Source organism: Heterocephalus glaber, unplaced genomic scaffold (genome assembly GCF_053883595.1).
Source record: "Heterocephalus glaber isolate CG9 unplaced genomic scaffold, H.glaber_assembly_v1.0 deba00000122, whole genome shotgun sequence".
NCBI lineage: Eukaryota > Metazoa > Chordata > Mammalia > Rodentia > Bathyergidae > Heterocephalus > Heterocephalus glaber.
This window is the reverse complement of record NW_028258138.1, coordinates 40,294,410-40,308,743: the sequence shown is the minus strand read 5'-3', so window position 1 is coordinate 40,308,743 and position 14,334 is coordinate 40,294,410. Positions and strand designations below refer to the sequence as shown.

The following is a 14,334-nucleotide window of genomic DNA, read 5'->3' as shown; positions in this document are numbered from 1 at the left end:
TCTATTATTTTGAGTGCTGAAAGATTCTTAATTTTCCAAAAGAATGAGGATAAACTTAATGGAAAAGGAATCTTTCATAATGTAATTAATCTCTAATTTTAGAGGGAGTAGCTGGGAGTGGTAGTCACTCCTGTAATCCCAACACTCAAGAGGCTGAGGCAGGAGGATCATTGAAAGTTCAGCCTGGGGTACATAGTGAGACCCTGTCTCAACCCCTATCCCCAAAAAATAATTTTAGGGAAGAATAAAAAATATGTTACCAGAAGTGAAGTACGAGCAAAAGTACTTAGGGATCTTCAAAATGATATTTATTTTATTCAAGCTTTTAAGGACTTCACAGAAGTTTTGAATTTCAAATAATATGCAGAGAATGTATTTTCTTCAAACTAGTCACTACAATGACCAGAGTTCCTAAACTCCTTTGTACCACCTTCATATATTTGTTAATACAATTAGTGAGATAATGAAACAATACTTCTGTTCCTCTATTCCTTTTTAAACATATAATGCATAGTATATTTTAGTAAAAATTGAAAGTTTCAAAATGTAAACGCAACAATCAGCATTCAGCAAACTGATTCTAATAAATGCACTAGCCCAAATGGTGTAAGGAATTGTCAGAGTGAGAAGGAAGAAAAGGACTACAGCATTTTCATGAATTTTTACCGAGATTTTCAGGCAAACATAAAAATTCCTCTTGTGTGAGGCTACAGCAATGTGACTTCTCGAAACTCATACAAAGATTGAGGATTTAAAGAGATGAATGAGATAATAATTCTTCTACAGGGTAATATAACAGAAACAGCATCAGTCTTGGCCCAGCAGAACTGTGGTCAGCATCTGTCTGTGATTTGTTAGCTCATGGACTTAGTCGGTTTGAGTCATATAGAGTAGATCCTGCTTTGGGGTGAGTGAGGTGAGGGGTGTACAGAGATAAGAAGATGGATTCAGAGAGGTAGTTAAATCATTATTTACAGAAAGCAGGAGTGAAAAGAATTTAAGAATACATGAGTAGTCAGGGTAAAGATTCAAATATCTGAAAACTTCAAATAATATATGGATCCATATCATGCAATGGGATTGGCAACTGAGACTTTACGAGATTGTATGAGACCCTGAACTCATGACCTGTTCAGTTATGTGAGCTAAATACCTTTCCCACTAAACTATCTGAAAATTGTTTGATTAGTTTTCTGATATCTGTAACTAAAACATGATTTAATATTATTGAAAGTGAATATTTAGAGAATCTATTGATTAATAAACTGTGCTAAGGAAACTATACCATTTTAAATTGTTTTGTGAACACAACAAACCTGCTAGAAAAAGATCCCCAAAGAAACTTAGTCACAACATATCACTGATATGAAATGTTCTTCCTATACTACTGTCTTCTTTTATTGTAATGATACTATGTTAATAACTTAAAGTTGAGTTACAATCATCAATTTATAAAATATAAAACTAGGAATAGAAATGAGTAAGATACAGGGGTACAAAAGTCTCCAAGATTTTGTTCTTTTTTCCTCTAACACCTGGCCCAATCCATTTGACCGTTAGTTTTAGAAGATGTAAGATAGTGTTGATTACATATATTTTAAAACTTTTTCCTCATGGAAGTATGTAAAGGATGGGTGAATTACTTTTGAGTAGTGCTGTCAGCTAATCTGAGATAGGTCATTACCAATATAATTTGAAGTGATAATTTGATGGGGTTTGCCAACATACAAATAAATATCAATCCTTAATAAACTGCAAACAAAGTGAATTTAAAATATTAATGGATAAACTACTATTCACAACAAAAGAACAGTTTTTATGAAAAAAATAAACCAGTTACAGATATTCATTTTCCAAGTAATCAAATGTGACTAAAGGGGGAAAAAAATAAAATCTTTTGGGAGATTATTATTTACCAGGACACATTACTATGTAACTCCAAGCTAAGAATGCAAAAACTAAGAGTAAATGTCCTTCCTCATGTTAAACACAAACAAAATCTCAATGGGTAAGAGAATCCTCTTGCTAAAGATACTTTCAATGAATATACTGAGTTTATTCACAATCTTAGCTCTCTAGAATAGAATAAGTTTATTGCCTTCTTTTCTAAACTCTGAGATGGTTTACTAGAATCACAACCCCCTTAAAGAAGTTGAACACAAGTATGAAATCCATGACTAAATGGGCACTGATAAATAATGAAATGCATGCTGACTGCTTTACTTGTGGTACAGAGAATGGGTGCGCTCTCCTTTTAAATACAATCCTTGAGAATAATCTCTAGGATTATTATAGATTCAGTGTTGCTTTATAGTAGGTTTGGTGTAGGTTTAGTGCTTGTGATAGATATCTATATCTATCTATCTCTATATATGTGTGTAATAGATAGAGAGATAGATAGATTGATAGATATAGATAGATATAGATTTCAGTCCTGGGGATTAAACCCAGGATGTTTTTATTGAGCTATATCCCTATTCTCTTTTAAATATATACATATATAATTTTTAGACAGGTTCTGGCAAAATCACTAAATTCCTCTGGCTGGGCTCAAACTTTCCCAGCCTCCTGCCTCAAACTCCCCGAGTGCTGGGATTACAGGCATGTATCCCCAAACCTGGCTGTGACCGTAATATTTTCAAGTTAGGATTGTTTGGACTGTCACACTACAACAAATGCAAGGCTCTGAAAATGACTTAAGGGATGTTTGCTGTTTGCTTTTTAAGGTGCAGAAACCCAGAGAGTACAGACTAGCTAATATGTACCCAGTAGCAAAGCGGATGTATCTAGTGGCTCACTTTAGGCTCAATATGGACATCTTTTTAGGAGCATGAAAGGTTTATCCATTACTAGTTTATACTAGTAGGAAATCTGAACACCTTAAGAGAAGGGAAATGATATTTAGTCTTTGTGGTGGAAATACTGTTTCTTATCTCCGTTCTGGAAGGAAGCACAGGAAATTGAAAAACAACTAAGAATATTGGAATTATTTCATATGAATGTTTTATTGTGACTTCCTAAATTTTAGGGATAGACATCAGTAGTACATTGCACCACGGTATAAACTGGGGCTCAAATAGAACCTTTAATTGATGAAGACATCTTCCATTATGTAGTAGGCAGAGTTAGTATCCTAGGGAGCGAGGCAGTGTGATCAGGCTCAAAATGGCTCTGTGATTGTTCTCTCAACATTTTTAGTAATTTTATCTTTGAGTTTATATTTTTAATGAAGTCCACTGGGACAATGGAACTGAAGCCAAAGGCTTAGAACTTCAGTGCATGTTCAATCCTTCCATCCCTCTACCTTCTGGTTCTCTGGATACCACTTGACTGTCCCTCCCTCCTTGGTCGTTGTCACCCTCTGCTGCAGGGGAGAGGAAGATGTTGCCATCCATATCTGGACTGGCACCTCCACTGCAGACTCCATACTTAGTACATCTACAGCTTACAGTGTTTCCTGTCTGCTAGTCCCTACAAAATATATAGCCAGGCCCGAATACAGTTCTCTTAATCCCAAGAAACTCCAGAACAGACACTAAGGTCCAGAACAAAAATTAATTTTTTAGGTTCAGAGTAATATCAGGGAAGGTATTCAATTTGGAGTTAAAACACCTGACTTCGATTACAGATCCATTATTTACTTTTAAGGCATTTTGTATAAATTAAGGTATCAATAAACGTTCTTTAAAGGGACAGACAGCAAAGTTTTTCAACTTTGCAGGCCATATAGTCTCTGCTGTCATTACTCAACTCTACCACTGCAGCACAAAAGCAGGTGTACATACTATCAAAACAAACGAAGGTGGCTGCTTTCTAATAAACCCTTATTGGTAGATTTCCTGTCATTTTTATTTGTCGTGAAATATTATCATTATTCTGATACATAAAGTATTAAAAAATCTAAAAATGAGTCTAAAAATAATTCCAAAAATAATTCCTTGCTCCAGGGCTATAGAAAAATAGGTCACAGGCTGGATGTGGATTGTAGGCCATGGATTGCCTACCCCTGGACTAAGATATTGTTCATTCACTCATCACTGTTCATTGATCTGTGTTTATCACTGTGATAAACATTACAGATCATACCCTTTATGTATCCCTTGCAGTTGTAATCACCACCTGTACTAACTTTCCTAGGCCTAAACAAATAAATAATAACATACTAGTGGAAAATATCTCAGCTTTGGAAAAAGGAAAAAAATTCCTTTTCTAAAATAATATCTGGCCTTTAAACCCAAATTATTTTAATTTTTGATGTGTATATAATCACATTTATGACTATTTATGTGTACATATAAATACATACATATGAGATGTGATTGAAAATTGTGATGAATATTTAAATCTAAAAAATTATTAACATAAAAGGCACATTGCCATTAATTCCCTTCAAGATACTTGGCCTCACTTCAAACACACCTATCATTCCTACCACTTTCTGAAGCAGTTCTGCAAGTCCTCTTTCATGAATGCCTGAAGTTGCAGTGTTGTGGCTGTCTTTTTGTCCTGAATCAATTAAAAATGTTTACATTTTGTGGTCATTTTGACTTTGGAGAAGAGCCAGAGCCAGTCGCATGGTGCCAGATTGGGCATATAAGGTGAGTGATGACACACCATAAAGTTTTTATGAGGATATCTTTCCATTGGATGGCACGAGGCATCAACGTTCACTTTATTGCTGATCACACATAATCATACATATGCATATAATTTTATAATTCTGAATGAAACTTTATAATTCTGAATTAGAAATTGCATTTTACATGTAGTTTACTGGTTAGAGGACTCCCAGCTTGGCATTTACATCTAATATAATCATAATTCAATATTTGTGGAGGATTATATCCAGGACCTCTGCTGATACAAAAATGCTTGCATGCTCAACTATCTTATAAAATGGCATAGTATTTGCATATAACCTATGCATATGTTCTGATATTTGACGTCATCTTTAGATATATAATAGCTAATAAATGTCAAATTCGTGTAAGTTTTTATACAATAGAGTTTAAACAGTAAGAAAGCTGGATCTGGTGGTGCATGCCTATAATCCCAGCACTGGGGAGGGAGGCTGAGACAGGAGAACTACTGCAAATTCAAGACCAGCCTGGGCTACACAGTGAGTTCAAGGTCAGCCTTGAAACTCACTATGTAGCCTAGGCTACAAAATAATTTTCCTTTAAACATAATCAAGATTCAATATGTAATTGTTAATTCTGAAGTTTTTTAGGGTATAGGTATCACCTGGGGTGTTTGTTAAAATATTATTTCCCTGGTTCCAGCTTGGAGGTAGTAATCCAGAACAGCAGGAATGAGACTAAGAAATGTGCAGGTTTTGTACAAGTAGATTAGGTTATTTTCATTTAGGGACAACACTAGGGAAATGCTTTTATGAAGAAAACAATTAAAGTTTTTATTTTTTCTAGTTCCAGATTGGGAAGATTCTGGGCCCTTACAAGAGGCAGAAACCTCTTTGCTCTATATTCCTTGATTTATAAACAACTCTCAGAGGAAGCAGTCTGCTCATGGAAACAATGGCAACATCACCAGCAGATTTAAGGTCAGAAAAAAGAGCACTTTAGACAGAGACAAAGCTGTTATACTTAACAGCTTAAAAATTCTAAACAAGAAGCACAAATTTCACATGCATATCTGTTCCTTGACAACTGAATAAAATGGGTTGTTGATTAAGACCCTTCAGCATAAGAGAAATTTTGAGTAAGGAAGTTGTGATTTTCAAACATTTAAACCGTGTTATATGGTTTTGAAGATGAAGGCAGACAAAACAACAAACAAATGAAACAAAGAAAAAATATTTTCTTTATCCACTATCCAGGAGATTTTTCCCTTTCTGAAACTCTTCACAAAAGTTTCAGATATCTCAAATATAACTTTCAAACTGACAATGATGCAGCTTTGTTCTCCTAAAAAGGCAACATGTTTGCCTCTACTGTGAATTCATTTACAAAATATTCACTGCAAATGTTTTGTATTTAGTTCTATTTTAGCATGTCTATTGCTACTATAAAACCAAAATGAAGATTTATTTTATTTTAAATTATCAAGGGTTAGATATGAAATTTGTGGTTGATTCAAGTCTTTGGCTTCTGATTATATTTTTTTACCAGCTACTCTCTGTTGAGTGCCTAATTTATACTGATCAGTAAAGCATGAGGTATCTTAAATATAAATGATAGAATCTACATAAATTAATTCTGAGGTCTAAGCAAAGTTAAGAAGCTCATTGGGAACAAAGATTTAATATGTTCTTAAAATAAAATTTTCAGTTATCTGTAGATTTCAATTTTCTGTTCTCCATTGTTGTAGATAATTAAGAGTTGTATTTATTCTTAAACTGAATTTGTTTAAAATTCCTTTTCAAGTAATGAAAAGAAGCTAAAAATATTCTCATCTTTTCCCAAGCATATTTTTTTTAATACTTAGCTAATCAAACTTGAATGACACTCCCAGCTCATGTTATGTCAGGAAGTGCAAGTTCTCCACTTTGTCAGTTATTTCACAAAATGGGCTTTTGAAAATTCTCCAATAAGCTGAAGAATACAGAGACATACAATAAATTACCAGATTTCTTGAAATGTGAAATAGAATTTATAAGAAGTTGGTAAAATGAAAATAATATAAGCACATGTAAATAAATATGGAAAGGAAGAGTACAATTACTTTTCCCTCCCCAGAGGGATGAATAGAAATCTCCAAACCTTCTGATCTAGGCCTACTATAGAGCAAGCTTACTGGTAGATTTTTTTAATGCTCTGCTCTCTCTGGCCTTTATTAGTGATGAAGAACTGGAGAGAAACACAGAAGTTCATTATGTTACCCTAGAGGCAAAAGGTACAGTTCCAATGAATTTGTGATATTTAACTGGTGGTACTGAGGTTAAATACATCACAATAGCTGAATATCAAGTTATCCTACATTTCTTCATCCCTTTCCAAGTGAGAAGTTTTGCTCAGGACCAGCATGGTAGAGATACATTGTTAGGCACAAACTAGAGACGGGAAAGAACATCGGGGATTAATTACAAGTGTTTATTTTGAAGGTTGTTCAAATTGTGCTTTATTGGTTCCCAATTTATTTACTTAATAAACTGGAAAAAACATGAGTAATTTAAGGATTTTTTGAATAAGAGTTTTGAAATTTCTCAACATTGATCTCATTTACAGAATTCTATTTTCATGCAAATGGGGAGCATATATATTGAAATATTTATCTAGGCTATTAAGCCTTGGTGCTCAGGATTATATAAAAACAGCATTCACCTAGAAGTTAAATTTACTTATGATACAAAATTAAAAGTGGAGCACAGTTTGACAAAATTCAGATAATATGACTGGGAAAAGAAAAAAAATATTAAATAGTTAAGGGCAATAGATATAGTGCTAGAAACACCTTACATTACCCAATAATTATTTTTGGACCTTTAAGCACAGTCTAGGCACTGTGGGACTGCTATTACGCATTCAAAGAATTTATGTGGCAGTGACTAAGATACATAGTATACAAATAGTACTAATGGGACAAGTTACATGATTACGGGACTATATCAAAGGACATGGAAAACATTAAGTTGTGAAAAACTGATTTTGTGGAATGAAGGTTGGCTAAGTTTTACAGAGGATTTTATTTGAGAATACTGGGGGTTTACTGGACACTAATTAAAGAGACCGGACATGAGGGGCATCATGAACTTTATGAGGAAGCCAGGTAGGTGAAAAGAAAGTGCAGCACCACGACAAAGAACACCTGAGAAATTTCAAGAACACCAAACCAGCACTACAAGCAATTCTAAACAATATCCTAGAAAAAGACAATGAAGGTCACAACTCCATGAGGCCCAACAGAGGGAAGCCACCAGGCAAGGTAAGAAACTAAAGGGAAAGGGGAAAAAAAAAAAAGAAATAAAAGAGCCAACAAAAGTAAAACATCATAACAGGGATGAATCAGTATATATCAATTATAACCATCAATGTTAATGGCCTCAATTCACCAATCAAAAGAAATAGACTGGAAGAATGGATTAAGAAGCAAAATCCAACAATATGCTGTATACAAGAAACACACCTAACTCAAAAAGAAATTCACAGACTGAAAGTAAAAGGATGGAAAACAGTTCTCCATGCGACAGGAACCCAGAAAAAAGCAGGAGTAGGAATCTTATTTGTAGACAAAGTAGATTTCAAACCCAAACTAATTAAGAGAGACAAAGATGGTCACTACATCCTTGTGAATGGAACAATCCAAGAGAAAGAGACGACAGTCCTAAATATATATATGCACCAAATATGAATGCCCCCAACTATACAAAACAAATATTAATGTACATGAAAAACCAAATAAACACTAACACAAGTGTAGTGGGGGACCTCAATAACCCACTATCACAAATAGACAGGTCATCTAGACAAACAGTTAACAAGGAAATTTTAGAACTGAACCAAGCTATTGAGCAAATGGACTTAATAGATGTTTACAGACTGTTCCACCCCACAAAACTGGAATACACATTCTTTTTGGCTGCACACGGGCCATTCTCCAGAATAGACCACATGCTAGCTCATAGGACATGTCTAAGTAAATGTAAAAGAACTGAAGTTACCCCCTGTATTTTATCACACCATAGTGCAATAAAATTGGAGATCAGTAACATAAGAAACCGCAAAACCCCTACAAACACATGGAAACTGAATAATGCCCTCTTGAACAACCAACGGGTCACAGAAAAAATTAAAGAAGAAATTAAACAGTTTCTACAAATAAATGAAAATGCCACTACAACATACAGGAATCTATGGGACACAATGAAAGCAGTTCTACATGGGAAATTCATAGCAGTGAATGCCCATATTAGGAAAACAGAAAAAACTCAGATAAATAACCTAATGCAGAACCTCAAGCTCCTAGAAAAAGAAGAGTATAACAAATCCAAAGCTCGTACAATAGAGGAAATTATAAAGATCGGAGCAGAAATCCATGCAATGGAGACTAAGAGAACAACACAAAAAATCAATGAATCAAAGAGTTGGTTTTTTGGAAAGAAGAAATAAAATCGATAAACCTTTAGCCAACCTTACCAAAAATAGGAAAGAAAAGGTGCAAATACATGCAATTAAGAATGAAAAAGGTGAAGTCACAATAGATCTAATGCAAATTCAGAGGATCATCAATACCTATTTTGAGAACCTGTACTCCAATAAAATGGAAAACACAGAAGAAATGGACAGATTCTTAGATACATATGAATTGCCAAAGTTAAATGAAGAAGATATAGAAATTCTAAACACCTCAGTTACAATGAGGGAAATTGAAAATGTAATACAAAACTTACCAACAAAGAAAAGCCCAGGTCCTGATGGCTTCACTGCTGAATTCTACAAGACATTTAAAGAAGAACTATCACCATTACTCTTTAAACTCATCAAAGAAATTGAAAGGGAAGCAAGGCTTCCAAATTCTTTCCTGGAAGCAAGTGTTACTTTGATTCCAAAACCAGGGAAAGACACAACCCAAAAAGAGAACTACAGGCCAATCTCCCTAATGAACATAGATGCAAAAATCCTCAACAAGATACTGGCGAACAGAATACAGAGGGTCATCAAGAAGATCATACACCCTGACCAAGTCAGATTTATCCCAGGGATGCAAGGTTGGTTCAACATTCATAAATCAATAAATGTAATACACTATATTAACAGAGTCAAGGACAAAACCATATGATCATCTCAATAGATGCAGAAAAGGCATTTGACAAAATCCAATACCCATTCATGATAAAAACCTTACAGAAAATTGGAATAGAAGGTCTTTATCTCAACCTGATTAAGGCTATCTATGGAATACCAACAGCCAACATCATACTAAATGGTCAAAAACTGAAAACTTTCATGCTAAAATCAGGAACAATAAAAGGATGCCCACTATCACCACTCCTGTTCAATATAGTTCTGGAAACATTAGCCACAGCAATTAGAAAAGAGAAAGAAATAAAAGGAATAAAGATAGGAAAGGAAGACGTTAAACTGCCATTATTTGCTGACAATATGGTACTTTACATAGAAGACCCAAAAAAACTCTGCCAAAAAACTTCTAGACTTAATTGACAGATTCAGTAGAGTAGCTGGATATAAGGTCAACACTCAAAAAACAATTGCCTTCTTGTACACAAATAACAGACTCACTGAGAGAGAAATTAGAGAAACAATTCCTTTTACAATAGCATCCAAAAAAAAGAAATATCTAGGAATCAGTCTAACAAAGGAAGCAAAAAACCTCTACACTGAAAACTACAGCACTCTGAAAAAAGAGATTGAGGAGGATATAAGAAAATGGAAAGATATCCCTTGTTCCTGGGTAGGAAGAACCAATATAGTGAAAATGGTCATATTTCCAAAACTACTATATAGATTTAATGCAATGCCGATTGAAATTCCAACAATATTCTTCACAGAACTAGAGAAAACAATACAAAAATTCATTTGGAACCAGAGGAGACCTAGAATAGCAAAAGCAATTCTAAGCAACAGAGACATGGCAGGGGGTATCACAATCCCCAACTTGAAACTATACCACAAAGCTACTGTGATAAAATTAGCATGGTACTGGCAAAAGAACAGACCTGAGGATCAGTGGAATAGATTACAAGATACAGAAACAACTCCAGACATACTCAGCGACCTCATCTTTGACAAAGGAGCCAACCACCATCATTGGAGGAAAGATACCCTATTTAATAAATGGTGCTGGAAAAACTGGATTTCAATCTGCCAAAGATTAAAACTAGATCCATACCTATCACCATGTACTAAATTAAGATCAAAGGGGATTAAAGATCTAAATATTAAGACAGAAACACTAAACTTGCTGGAAGATAAGTTAGGTAGAACTCTTGAATACATTGGCCTAGGAAAAGACTTTATGAACAAAACCTCAGTAGCATGGGAACTAGCACAAAGAATCAACAACTGGGATCTCATCTTATTAAAAAGCTTCTGCACAGCAAGCGAAACCATCAACAGAGCTAAGAGACAACCTACAATGTAGGAAATAATTTTTAGCAGCTGTACCTCAGACAAAGGACTACTATCTAGAATACACAAAGAACTGAAAAAAATCAGACCCCCCAAATTCAAAGACCCAATTCAAAAATGAGCATCTGAAATGAGCAGATATTTCTCAGACAAAGAAGTAAAAGCAGCAAATAAATACATGAAAAAATGTTCAACATCAATGGTCATTGGAGAGATGCAAATGAAAACAACACTGAGATTCCACCTCACTCCAGAAAGAATAGCTGCTATCAAGCAATCAACCAATAACAAATTCTGGCAGGGGTGTGGGGAGAAAGGAACACTTCTCCATTGCTGGTGGGAGTGTAGACTGGTGCGACCACTGTGGAAATCAGTATGGGGATACCTCAAAGAACTAGGACTAGAGGTCCTATTTGACCCAGCTATTCCCCTGCTGGGTATCTTCCCCAAAGAATTAAAAGAATCATACCACAGCGATATATGTGCACCCATGTTCATAGCAGCACAGTTTGTAATAGCTAAAGCTTGGAAGCAGCCCAAGTGCCCAGCAATTGGAAACTGGATAAAGAAGATGTGTTTTTTTTTTTTATAAAATGGAGTACTAGTCAGCCATAAAGAACAAAAAACTAGAGTCATTTATAGCTAAATGGATGTATATAGAGGTCATACTCTTAAGTGACATAAATAGGACACATATGTGTAAATACCGAATAGTTTCTCTAGTGTGAGAAACTGAGAGTGTAAACAAGGGTTAAAATGATTAAAATGAATAATTGATAATTCAAAATAGGAAAAAAGGTCCAAAGATGAAGGGGTGAAAGGAGGGGAAGGGGAAAGGAAAAACTATGAGAAAAGAAAAAAAAAATGGAAATGAAATCTATGTAAATAGGGAAGGGTGGAGGGGGTGAAGGGTGCACAGGTAATGGGGAAAAAAATAAGAACGAAGATACATCATGTACAAGCACCCAATGATAAATGTAAACGAATTGTATACCTAAAATGTACCAATAAAAGAACTTAGAAAAAAAAGAAAAGAAAGTGCAGCAAAGGCTAATTCTGTCAAGATGTGAAGACAATAGAGTAGGGAAGGCTAAGAAGTCTTTATTTTCGCTTGTAACCTATGGGGGTTGTTGAGTGTTGTAAAGCAAGAAAATAGCATTGAGAGAAACAGTTTCCAGTACTATAGAATAAGGATGTATAGATACATGAAAACAAGCAGGTTACCTGAGACACAATATGAGGTCTTATTCAGGCTCTCTTGTAAAGAAATCTGTGATGCTTAAATAATAGCAGTAGAAAAGTTTCCTGGGCACAATCTGACATTACCTAGAAGTGGTACAAGAATAAAAGAATCGAACTATTACTGGTAAGCATCCAACATAAGTTAGCAAACACCTTGTAATGGTCTTGTGTGGTCTTAGTCTTTACACAACACTAAGCAATGTGAATTATTATCTCCAAGCCAAATATGGTTAAATTAATTTTCAGATTGGGGATTATGATCCAGATCATACCACTGGAAAAAGTAGAGAAGGAATATGAAATCAAGCCTGCCTCATATCACTTACAGAATTTTTGTAGACTCTCATATCTCAAGCTTCACATCTATGTAATCATTTCAAAACCCTACCACCTTTTAGAGAGTGGGCGTTGAGGCATGATTCTGAGCCCTCTGTAGTTTTATGGGAAAGTGGCAGTGCAGTCAAAACCGAGTGAATTCACCTCCATGAGCTAGAATGGGTCAATATTTAAAAGAAGACATTTTGCTCAAGCAAACAGAATATATGTCAGAGATATTCTGTATGCAGAACTAAGAGGACAGGGTGACTCATTTGATATATGACATGAAGGCTAGGCAGGCATTAACGAATGGCTTTTCTAGCATGAGGGGCAGGAGAAAAGAAGGGACTGTCAGCCAACATATAAAACAGGTGAAGGAGAAAAAGCTCCATGATTAGGTGATTAAATTTGACCTGAAAACAATGAGATATTTTTGTAATTACTAGATTCAGGAGGCAGAAATTAGAGATTTTATAATATTCTATTTCTTATATTTCTAGTAATTAACTTGCTGCAGACCTACACAAATGATAAAATAGTGGGCTATAAAATTCATTATCAGTGAAGTCAGAATGCTTCTGAGCATTATTATTTTGGATCATTTGAATATTTCAAATATGACTTTCAGTTCTGGTACAGACACTACTTTACTGGTAAGATATATGCAAATCACAGTGGAGAGTCCATTTATTATAGCCATTGTCTAAAATGTTAAGGCAAATAAGAGATTGTAGAGTAGGATAACAGGTTTATTAATGTGACATTTTTATATGCTTTGGCTATTTCACAATTTGAAATAAAAAATGGCATAATAATACTTCTTATAATCATTGTCATCAAGTCTGAACATAAGTCTGTACATTTTTGCCTATGACAGGATAGACACAAAATATGTTCCCAAGTATAAAAATCATAAAGTAGAGAAAAGCGGCTCCAGAGATAGACAGTTCATAATAGAAACAAAAACTTCCCCTTGTCTTGTTTTTGAGAGCTTTCATTTTTATAAAATTATATTGAGTTAAAAATAAGTACAATTATTTATTTGAATCAATATGGCATTTTGGGCTATTTTTAGTCAAAAAGCAACATGAAGAATATATTTCAGCAACAGAGAGTGTGTTTATGAAATCATACCTATACACATGTCCCGGTCCAGCACATTGATGGTGGTTACTTGCACCTGTTAGTTTGATTTCCAACAATTCCAGGCCTGCATAATCAAGGATTTATGTTGCAGCAATGAATTCATTATTGAGTATTATTGAGTGTCTACAATATGCCGGGTACAACTGCAGGTATGGACGTGGGAATAATCTTTAAAATAGTCTTGCATTAAGAGAGCAATATAAAATGAATAGATAAAAATATGAATATACTTTCTAGGAGAGATATATGAAGAAAAATAAATGAAAATGACTATTTCCAAAGATAAAATAGTGGCTAAGGGTCCAATCATGTGGCATTTTATAGGGTATGATTACATATAATGTAAACTGTGTATATTTTATGTGTTATATGGAGTATCATCAATAAGATTTGCTAATGGAAAGAATAGGGCTGAGACAGGGAAAAAGGGACTCAAGAATGACACCTATATTTTTGGAGTAAGTAACTAAGGAGTTTTTTAGTACTGTTATAAACTAGGGAAGATTTTGGAAGGAATAAGTTTTGATGGAATATACAGAATATGACTTGGTTCATATTTATTTTGAGATATTTAAGATTAGAG

General features: G+C 34.5%; 1 protein-coding gene across 2 annotated transcripts in view; it reads right to left on the bottom strand.

The window, feature by feature from the left end:
- The window catches only part of Htr1f (5-hydroxytryptamine receptor 1F), a 203,939-nt gene that overhangs the window by 142,865 nt on the left and 46,740 nt on the right, over positions 1 to 14,334 (bottom strand). For both annotated transcript variants that reach the window (XR_015452326.1, XM_087213997.1), the window contains exon 3: positions 12,270 to 12,371. The gene's annotated coding sequence lies outside the window, so the exon portion shown is untranslated. The remainder of the gene's footprint in view (positions 1 to 12,269; positions 12,372 to 14,334) is intronic.